General features: G+C 52.0%; 1 protein-coding gene across 1 annotated transcript in view; it reads right to left on the reverse strand.

Annotated features, from left to right (window-relative positions):
* HOXC4 (homeobox C4) overlaps window positions 1-11,391 on the reverse strand; it is a 66,105-nt gene that overhangs the window by 14,984 nt on the left and 39,730 nt on the right. The window lies entirely within an intron of this gene.

An 11,391-nucleotide genomic window follows, 5' to 3' on the forward strand; every position in this document is an offset into this window, starting at 1 on the left:
CCGGCTCTGGGCTCAGCGGGGAGTTCCAGCCTCGTCCCCGACACTCGGCCCTGCGCCCGCGGCCCAGACGCGCCCAGAGAAGCAAATATGGCCACAACTTTCCACCACTACGCGCCTGAGCGGGACCCCAGGGCTGGGGCTCGGAGCCCCCCCACCTGCCCTTGGCCGGTTAGTCTGATGTCGCTCCCCAGCCCCACACAGAGGCCTGTGGCGGCGGCCGCCTCCGCACCGCTGTCCGGGAACGCGCCGCAGTCCCTGCATCGGAGGGGCTGAAGGTGAGGCCGAGGGAGGGAGACAGGGAAGAAATTTTAATTTCTGAGTAGAACAGACTTGGGGTGGGGAGTGAAAGGGGAAGACTTGAAATAAAGAAAAGAAACCCTTTCTCCCACCGTAGCCTTTCTTGCCTCCAGACACACAAAAAACCAACCCTCTTTTTCCTCCCCAAACCGCTGGTGTTCCGCTTAATGTCTCATCTATTTACAACTAATAAACACCTCCCTGATTATTCTCCCACGGTCTGTTCATTCTTTGATCCTTTCCAAGGAGGCGAGCGATGACTTACTATTAGCAGTATTTTATGATTATATTTTTCCCCTGGGGAGAGGAGGGAGTTGGGAATGTCTTTCTCGCTGGGGAAGTTCAGTGAAACTTGAGTTGGTCACAACCTTCTCTCTGTGCACCCCCCTCCGCCATCTACAACACCCCAACCTCTGCTCCCCAATCTCCTTCCCCAGCAGCAATGTTGCTGGGTAAATAAGAGTCCGCCTGCCTGGCTATTAGGATTCTGGAGACGTTGGCATCTGTAGCAATCATTAGTCAAAGCCGAGGAAGCCAAAGGAGCCGAGGAGTTGGACAGAAAAAATCTTGGAAATGATATACAGGAGCCGCCGAGGCATCAATCCCGCCGATAAGAGTGCGGCTGCCGGGAGCAAGGCGGCCGCTTAATTGGGCCCTGGGCACCAAGAACAATTGGGGATGGGGCACCTATGGGTTGGGCAGTGGCCCTGGCACCATTTGGGCACCCTACAAAAATAGCAAGGGGCTTGCCACCCTTTCCCCAACGTCAAAGGCCCAGGTGGGTGGGTGGGGGCTCTCATGCCTCTATCAGCGTCACCCTGGGAGCCAGGAGGAGCTGGGCTGCAGGACTCTTCCCTTTCTTCAGTCCCCTTCTCCTTCGTGGCTCTCTTAGGAGGCGCTGCAGGTTGGGGAGCCTGGGCTGGGATTTCAGATCACAAGGACAGTCTGGAGAGAGGCTGTGGTCCCTAGAGTGGGTTTTCAGGGGACAGATAATTCAGTTGGACTAGATTTGAAGATAGCCTTGGAAATAGCAACAGCATCACTTGCTTTAATAAGCAAAACATCCAAAAGATATTTGTTCCCTATCCCCACTCTTTATTGATCAGAGAGAGAGAGAGAGAGAGAGAGAGAGTAAGTTTAAATCCTTCCAGAATGAGAGCTATGCCCCTACGTGCATTATGGAACCATCTCTAAACATATGTTCTAATAGTTAAGTTTCTGCAAAGATTGTAAAGATCTCCAAATATTCTGCTTCAATAAATAGCTGTCTTATGAGTAGGGACCCTTACATAAATCTAGATAAATTTTTCTAAATAGAGATTGAGCAACACATGCATAGTTCTTTCCAAGTGAGAAAAAAAAACCCACCAAATATTTACCTAGATGTTTAGAGAGAGAGAGAGAGCTGTACCAATACATCCTAGCATATACATCCAACACTATAGAAGGATTGGAAATGTGCACGCAGGAATTCGACAGAGGACTGTTATGTTCACTGTGGATCTATAAATCTAGAGATCTATAAATCTGTATTTAAATGTGGAATAGAGAGAGATGTAAAACATACACCCTGTTATAGAGGCATAGAGTGATCTATAAATACATTTTCACATGTACAGCGACAGGATTGTTCAGCTCTCTATAAAGACACCTGTATTTTTGTGGAGTCCTAGGAATGAGGGCAATTCTCTAATGCTTGTGAGTTTGGGATGCCCGAGCCCAGACTTCTCTGGGACATAAACAAGGGTACACTAGAGCCTGTGCAAATGCTAAGAGAGCCCAGGAACTCATATAATCTATAGCCTCATTGCCAGCATGTGGAGACATTTCTCTGGCGGTGGATAGGAGCCCTGATGCCTGGGCCTGAAAACGTCCTGATTTACTGAGCCCAAACTGAGACGGAGGTAGAGGGCTCTTTACTTCTTTTTCCCTTCAGCTCCTTAGCTCCAGGCTCAGGGGAGACCCATGGGAAATTGGGGTGTCTTTAGGAGGGGAAGGTTCATTAACATTACAAAATGGAGCCATGTAGGTAAAATATGATTTTGTTTGCAGAGAATTGGGTTAGAGAGAAATGGGAGAAGGCTGTGAGCTTTCACAGACACCCCTGCACCCATCTTAATTACATAAAACCAGTCACCACAGGACTGAAGAATTTCCTCCATTCATATAGTGCTAGATGGGGACTTTTATATGCTTCAATCCCACCCCTTCTTCTTAAGTTCTGCCCTATACACCTTGTTCCACCTTGTCAAGAAGGAGTCTGGGGCTTAGGAAAGAGGTCACAGGGAGAGCAGAGCCCTGAGGAGTCATGGTATCTACCACCAGGCTCAGAAGCTGATTGCTTGGAAGTTGGTTCCTTTTCAGTTGAGGGGTTTGGGGAACAAGGTCTTTGTGGACAAAAGAAAATGAAAGGTTCCTTGGCTGATTTTTAAATCTGGAACTTTGAGGAGGGGAATCACCAATGAGCTCTTTTCTTATTGGAGGTGGAAAATTTTGGGAGCCCTGGATTTCCCTTTAGTTTTCTTCTTTGGTTTACTGGGGAAAGGGAGGTATAGAGGGGCCCCAGGTGGGCTTGGGGAAGTGCAATCCAATCTTGCTGGCCAGATTGGGGGAGAGTGATTTACAAAGCAAAACCTCAGATGCTACTTCCTGAGAAGTCACCAGATCAAAACAGCTCCTCTAGGCTTTTATGACCCAGTCTCTACTCCCAACAGGAAAAGCACCCTCAATAAAACCTTGGCCCACGCCCCTATCCTCTATCCAGAGGAGGGGGAGAGACACAATCTAAAATGAGAGACCTGACCCTTACTTACTTCACACACACACACACACACACACACACACACACACACACACACACACTGGGCTTTCTAGGTGACTTTTTAAAGAAGTCTTTACTAGATTTTTCTCTACTGCCTGAGCAAAGAATCAGCCATGAGAGATTTGAAATTTGAGCCTGGAGCAGAGGGTAAGGGTGATTTGATCAGATGAGGGTCTGGCTTCATAGTCCCTTATTATCTTCCAACTCTCCACAACCCAACAGGCCAGCAGAACACTAAAGGTCACCAAGAGCGTGACTGCCACCATCTGTGGGGGCTGCTCCAGGTTTTGGTTTTCCAGAGAGGCAGAAGGAAGGAAACTGGACAGTTGCCCAGGGCTTGAGGGCAGAGGTGGGGAGGGCAGAACAAATGGTCTCCACGCTGGGTGGGTGGGAAGAATGGGGCAGGACAAGGACTGGGAAGTTGGTTCAAGACTGGTTTACTGTGTGCAGCCTGGGCTTCAGACCTCTTTCATACCATACTTGGGCACATACATATACTTCTGTGTGTTCATGTGTGGCGTTTGGGGCCAGGGGCTGGGAGAAATAGGGATCTTTCTAGGGAAGACCTAGTCTACTCTACCCCTCTGAGAGCTATGGCATGCACAGTACTGAAGGATCCCAGGGAACTGAGCCCATGCAGGGCTGCAGATCATGGGAGAAATTTCTCTGTACTTGTATCAGGTGTGAAGAAGTAGCCTCCTACCTGCACTGGCTCCCCAGCATGCCCAGGGCCTTCTATTCAACCTCTCATTGTAGCTTCCAAGGCCTGGCCATAGAGAATGAACAAGGTGCTGGATTACCTAGTGTAACTTATCCAAGTCCCAAATTTTATCCCCATTTCCCCCACACAGTGATTTCTCCTGGGTGTTGCTGTTCCCTTTTGCCCTTCAGTGAGCCTTAGGAATGGGAGAGGGAGATGAATCCCAGGGTTCTGTAGGACGCAAGGACCAAGAGATAGATATCTTATCACCCCAGTTCAGGAGTCCAAATTCCTTTGGCTTCTGGGGCCCCATCAAAGCCCGTGAAGGAGATATTATTAGAACAGACACACCATTCTGGGTTACCAGGACCCATTAAAAGGGGCTGTGATTTTCTTGGCCCTCTAGCAGTTTCATTTCTTCCTTATATTGAATCTCTAACTCAAAGATCCCTAGCTTGGGGTCCTGATTTTCCCCCTTCTCCACCTCAAAGGGCTCCAAGGTCTCCAGACCCACTGAGGTGGAGGCTCAGAGTGGTGCTTGTCTCCTCAGCAAAAGAAAATACAGAATTGAAGCCCAGGTTAGAAACTCAGCCCAAAAGATCAACCAAAGGACTTGTATGCATGCATATAAGCATAAGTGATAGATGTGGACAACAGGGGGTGAGGGTGAGGGCAGGATTGGGGGGATGAGGGGACATTGTGGGGATAAGAACACATTTGTAATATCTTATTCAATAAAGGGAAAAAATTTTTTAAAAAAGAAAAGAAAAAGAAACTCAGCCCAAAGCAACTACACACAGAGAGGCAGAGTCAAAGAGAAAGAAAAAGTTTACATGGATATTAGAAGGGGTTGAGCAATAAAATCTCTCTTCTCAGTGCCTGCTTAGACAACCAATGCCCCCTGTCTTTCCCCAGCTTCATGGGATCTGGAAACTCTAGTGTGAGAAATCCACACTGGAGGTGAGGGTTGGTCTCAGACAAGACTACCACACCATCTACCACGGAAAAAGAATGTGTGTGCTTTCATTCTTAACTCATGAAAGAGTCAATGGAGCAGTGTGATGAAGGTGATGTGGAAAGTGGGGGCTCAATGGTTTCCAGAAGAGCTGCCTTCCCTCTGGCTTCACTTTCTAATCCTTCCCACCTGTGGCATAGTCCCTAAACCAGCCCTACCCAGAAGACAAACAAACAGGAGGGTGCTGACAAAGCCCAGCTCAAACTGTATTACCCCTCCCATCCTGCACCCCTGAGGCCCCTCAGAGGAGGGCTTAGAGGTCCCAGGGGCACAGCCCATCAGAACTCCCACCCCTCAGTCAGCTCAAGAGGACCAGAGATCAGAAGGAAAGGGGAGGGGAGGAGAACTCAACCAGAAAATTAATCCTGGAACAAAGTCCTGGAGAGGGGTGGGGGGATGAGGAGAGAAATACCTGGTCTGAACTCCTGAGTGGGCTGGGTCAGGGCCCAGCCCAAAATGTTTAGGAAACACACACTTCTGTCTTACATGCACACTCTCTGTGCCATCAAATGCTCTTGCTCAGAAATAGTTTCTCCACCCATTGCTTGTTCTGACCTGACCCATGTACACATAAACATTGAAATCCACACCTTCAGTGACTGTATCCTTTGACAGCTATTGGCCAGGACACAGGATCATCACGTTGATAAAGCTAATGACTTTTGGAACATTTCCAGAAACACAAATCAAAAGAGGCCTCTTCTAATCATCACACCTGCCCCCAAGAAGATCGGAAGAAAATGATAACTTGTACAAGGTGAGTGTATAGGGAATAATCATACTCAGAATTTGAATTCAGGATTCGAGTTCATATCCACACCTGCTGCACAGCCTAATCTAGAATCCACATCTATAAAACCTAGAGAATTGGGTAGGATCACACAGGCCAAGATGGGAGTAATCCAGAGGACACCCTCACAACTTCTGATCCTTGTACGAGATTGACCTCCAGGTACAACTTAGAATAGAAGCCAAGGGCTCTCCACAGCTGGTTCAGGGACAGAGGCTAGAATAGGCTCAGCATTACTCCCCTGGGCATCTGAGATAGGGCGGATCCAGGAGCTATAGGGAGCGGTGGGGAGGGAGGGAGCCGAGGTGGAGGGACAGGGTGAGGCGAGACAGAGACCCAAGTACTTTAGGCCTGATTGGTTGGTGAGGGCCATGTGACCCTACTTGGAGCATTCCTGATTGGTTGCTTGACCCTTCTAGGGTTAAAGACCTAGGAACAAAATTTAAAGCTTTCCGGGTTGGCTGGGGCACCTGATTGACTGCCCATCCCCCCTCCTCTCTAGTGCACCCCTCCAATTAGAGCGCGAAGTGGGGGTGGGAAAACCAAGAACCTCATGCCCAGTTTGTATTCGTCCTACTTCCATTCATCCCACTAGGAAACAGCAAAAAACTGGCCGAGTTAAATTATTTGAGAGGAAGGACGATCTATTATTATTAGGATAATAAGAAGGAGTGACATTTTTGAGCTTAAGAAACAGAAAACGGGACAAGGAAGTCATAGCCCCCCTAAGAGACGCTGTGTAACCCGAGTACACCGCCCCACACGGAGCGGAGGGAATGGGAAGAGGTTCGGCCAGGAGTCGGGGAAGGCTGAGAGTCGTGCCAGGGTGGGGTCTTGGCCCTGGCTGAAGTCTTGGTTACAGACCATGAGACTCGCTCCCTAAAGCTTTGAGGAGGCCGGATCGAGGGGAACAATTATAGACCAAGGGAAACTCCCATCTCCCCACTGCCTGCGTGGAAAGTTTTCAGAAACCCTCAAAAGCACAGACGTGGGGAGGGGAGAGTCGAGGAGGGCCAGACATGAGGAAGGGAGAACCTGAGAGCTCACTTTCCAAATGTGAGAATCCTCGGGGATCCGAACGCCCCCGCCCCCCAGGAAATAAAGGACTAGAGAGGAGGGTGGGGAGGCGGAGGCTAAGCGAGAAACCCAGGGGAGGCGTAGGATTTCCCCAGTCCCGGCGCTCGCTGTCCTCACACAGACCACCGACTGCCAGGGTGGGGGCTGGGGCTCCAGCTCAGACGGTGTATTTGGGTCTCTGTCCCCCTTCCCCTTTCCCCCTTCCAGAGTCTGCCCGGGCTCCCTGTCGGTGCTGATCCCTGCTTCTTCCTCAGTCTCCAGGGCGGTAAGGGTGAGCTAGCAGCCTCTCTCCCAATTCCCCAAATGCACCTCTTCACAACGCGGGTGCCGAGTCCCCCTCGTGCTCCAAGGCAGTCCCCACTATTCTGGAAAGGCTCGCCCGCTCCTCCCCTCCTCTTGCCCAAGCTGCCCTCATTGGGACCGCCTTCCCCCTGCTTCGGAATCCCTCGAGATGCTGGTGGGCCCCTTCAAGGAGCCTGAGTTCGCATGTTGTCGCTTTCCTGGCTTAGCTCTGGGTGACCCGCAGGGTGGGGTACCACTCACAGGTGTGGAGGACACGTGCCTCCCAGGCTTCCCGCCGGTGCTGCTCCTTCCCAGAAACCTGAAGGGAGCCCCAGCCTGAGGTTGGCCCCAGGGTGCCATGCCCACACTGGGCCCTGGTGGCTCCATCCGCCAGAACCCACTCCCTCCTGAGGGCTGAGGCCTGGCCAGCCTAATAAAGACAGTTGCCTCCATTCGCCCACCCACTTACACTCCACTCATAGGAGTAACCTCTAGGCCTCCCAGGCCTGGTTTTACCGTTGGCAAGGGCTAGGGATGCCAGGAAAGACCCCAGCAGCTAGAGGGGGAGGAGGCATGAAACCACACTGGCCCCAGACAGACTAGAACCCCAGACCACTGAGGTTGAGACAGCTGCCCACCCAGGCCTACTGGTGAAGAAGGAGGGGATGAGTTAGGACCCCTGGGGTTCAGTTGGCCACTTTTAAGATGCTTCTGCTATTTAAGCTCAAAGCCTGTGGGTTCAGAAGTCCCAAAGCCCTCCTTCCCCAGCTGCCCACCCTGCCTGGACTCTGGGTCACTGGCCAAGGGCCAGACTGGCCCTTCTCTGGACCAGAGGCATTTTGCGCTTGCGGTTCACACACTCCTGCAAACACCCACCAAACACCCATATGTGGCCCCTGTCTTTCTTCCCAACTGAGGAGGGAGAAGGGGTCAGGGAGACCTGGCAAAGCTCTAAAGAGCCCAGGCCTCTCTTTACCCCAGTTGACTCACAACTGGAGGGAACAAGGGCAGGGAGGAGAGGGCTAGTCTGGGGGCAACAAGCTCCCCCATCCTCCTACCTCCCAGCGGCTTCTTCTCTTCTCCTACCCCAGCCTGACGGTGCCTGGTGCCTGGGGAGGCCTTCTTCCCCTCCCCTTAATGAGTGGGGACTGTCTTCTCTCACAAAGTGGGAAGATTAGGTAAACGGGAGAAAGGGTCAGAGAGAGAAAATTAACTTACAGCATTCGCCTGGGATTCATTTGCGAAGAAGTAACCTCTCTCACCATCATCCCCAGCGCCGTAATCCCCTCTAACTGCCAGGCCCTCTGTCCTAGCATTAAACCTCACCAGCAGCTGCGTGGCTGGACAGTTAAGATTATATATGATGTAAATATATTGTGGGTTTGTCAGCTCTCCCTACACCATAAAACTTGGTTTAATGACATCACGTGGTCCCCCAAGAGCCACTCACGGGCTTGCCTTCGGGCCATTCACATAAATAACCTCCAAAAGTTTCAAACTCCTAAATTCACATAGAAGCCGTGGGTATTTCTCTAATGCTCAGTTACACTAAAAAGACCTCGTGCTGCTCCTTTGCCCCACCCCCACACCCCCCTTGCAGGGTGGGGAGGGGGGAGAGGGTGGATCCTTATTTATTTACTTACTTATTTCCATAAGGACCTGTCGCCTTCGAGGTCGTGTTGATATTTTTTTCCTCCTATTTTTTTCCTCCTCTCTCCTCTAATTGCTCAGAGTGGGCCGTATCCCCCTCTTCCCACTCCCCCGGGAAGGTAAGTCATGCTTCTTCCCCTTCTTTCTTGATGACAGAGGGGGTGGGTTTTAGGGCAAAGTGAAGAGGCAGGTTTTATTGTCTCTGTTTGGGACCCAGGAGCCCCTCCACTAACTCCCCCAGAGTAATGCTAAACCCTGGTACGTGGAGATTGTTCCAGGGGGCTGGCCGGTGGGGGAACCACCTCAGACTCCAAAGTAGAAGCCTCTGCTCAGGGCGAAAAGCAAAGGTCTGGGCTGTACCCACTCCCAGTGCAGGGTTGTGGCTGCTGATGCTGCTGAAGCAGAGGCTGGGGCCTGGGCGAAGACCTGCAGGCTGTGACAGGACCGGGGAACCGGCAGGCATGGCTGCTTCTACCCAAGCCTGCCCAGCTCTTCCAGTGAAAGAGAGGCCCAAACCCTTCAGGGAGGAGGCAGTCAGTGCAAGGTGGGGCTGGAGCGCCCTGCCCAGCGGGTCTGAGCAACTTTGCCCCCACCCCTGGCCAAGCCCTTGGTTCTCCCCCTGGGGCGGTGCATCCCCTGGGGAGGAAGCCCAGGGCCTCGGGCAGTCAGGGAGGCTGGGGCAGGTGATGGCAGGCGCCAGGGCCTCTTTCTTAGTTAACGGTTACCCACTGGTGACGCCAGTGCTTCTCCATGCTTCACCGCTCACCCAATAGTTTTACTCAGCATGGAGAAAAAATTAAAATAACTCCCTGACGAAAAATTACACATTTTATTTGAGAAAGAGAGGGAGAAAGAGAAGGAGAGAGAGAGAGAGAGAGAGAGAGAGAGAGAGAGAGAGAGAGAGTAGGCGAGCTGGCGCTGGGCTGTCTGCTGTGTGCTGGTGGAGGAGAGTCACTTGGGGAGGCCTAATCTGGTCTGAGTGAGTGCAGTGTGAAGAAGGGTGCAGCAATGGGTGCAGTTCAATAAACATTTGGTGAGACCTCCTACTGGCTAGCGTGGAGTGAGGAAAGGCTCTTGGGTCTTTTAAAAAATGACAGGTGGCTTAGGCAATAGGATGCAGAGAAGTCAGTCCTTATAATAAATCCAAGGAGCATCAGCATTAATAATCATAAATATTCCCCTTACCCCTCCCCAGAGCCTCCCTGCTCCCTTTCCCTCTTGGCTGCTGGAGAAACCTTCTAGCCCAGCTCCTGAACCTACCCCCCCCCAGTATGGGGGGCCTAGGCTTGGCTCCAGGAAATCACCCCATTGTGGGAGGCGGGAGAGGAAATGCAGTAAAGTTTTATGGACCCTTCCCACATTTGTTTCTCCTATAAAGTACTTCCTCCCCCTTCCCATCCAAAGAGCCTGAATCAGAGCAGAGCAAGGGCCTAAGCCAGTCTCAGGCACCACCTGAATTATCTGCTGTTTCTCCTTCCCTTTTGCCCACCCTCCCCCTACACAAAATCCCAGCGACCAGAGATAAATGATGGCGAACAGATGAAGCTCAGGCACTGGTCTATGCAGCCCCTTTCCAGCTCATTGTCCCGCATAGCCCTAGGCCCTAGAAGGTGGGGAAACGGTCTGAAGATTCCTGCCAGGCAGGTATACCCTGCAGATTGCCCTCCCTACTCACCCTCCGCCCGTATCTGAGAAAGCTGAGACACACCTCCTCCAACTTCCCAGCACCCCTTTACTCAGCAGCACCAACTCTTTCTGAGGATCCTTCTGAGACCAAATAGGACCCTAGGCTGAGGGCTCAGCCCTTTATGTCCACCTAGGCCCCTAGGGGACCCCTTAACCCTACTGCAGAGCCATGAGTCCCTGCAGATTCGTTCTTGCCTGCAGTGAGGGCCGCTGTCAGTCTAGAGGCCCCAGATCCACCCAGCCAAAAAGGGAATGGGGTGCAGGGGCCTGAATGCCTTGGATGGCCACAGCCTAGGACAGGCACCTGGGTCCCTCCCCTTCCCCCAGAGGCCCTTCTTGGGGGCAGAGGGCAGGACAGGAGCCCAGTTTCACCTGCCTTGTCTCAATACCCCAAGAAACTCCTAAAAATTCCTTTAAAAAGGTTTAAAGGCTGTGGGCCTCCCCCTCCACCTCACAGCCCATTTAGACATTTTTGTCCAATACGTGCCCCAAACAGAGAGGATCCACTGCATTTTTAGTCCTGTTCTCTCTTTGTCTTTATTTGCTATGACAAAATATAGTTTCAGGAAAGACCTGGCGTCAATAAATAGTTGTACAACAGCGACGGGGCAGGCGGGCACAGAAAGTGGCGGCAAGGATACTAGCAGCCAGGAGCCCCTAGGACCGCTGCTGGGGTCCTGTGGCAGGGAACCTCAATAGTTGAGCTCGCTAGTGGTCTGAGACTGGGGGCCTGAAGGCATGCAGAGGGCGCAGGCTGGAGAGGTTCCCGGGTTTGGGGTTGGGGGAAGGTTTAGAGAGCATAGGACAACCCAAGGGGCCGGAGGCAGACTTCAATCGGCTCCCCCTTTTATTATGCAAATCATTTAAAAATGAACAACTTGAGTGTAGTCACTACAACGAAGCACCCCGAATCTGGCGCCAGACTCCCCCAGGCACAACCACTCTCTCGCCAGATCGCAGCGGCCTGGCCAGCCTAAACCGGGAACAAAGGAGAGAGCGAGGCTGGAGGGTCGGGGCGCCCGGCCTGCAGCAACCGCACGGCCCACCTTAACGGGGGTGGGTCCAGCTGGGGC

This window comes from Myotis brandtii, unplaced genomic scaffold, assembly GCF_000412655.1.
Source record: "Myotis brandtii unplaced genomic scaffold, ASM41265v1 scaffold29, whole genome shotgun sequence".
NCBI classification, from domain to species: Eukaryota; Metazoa; Chordata; class Mammalia; order Chiroptera; family Vespertilionidae; genus Myotis; species Myotis brandtii.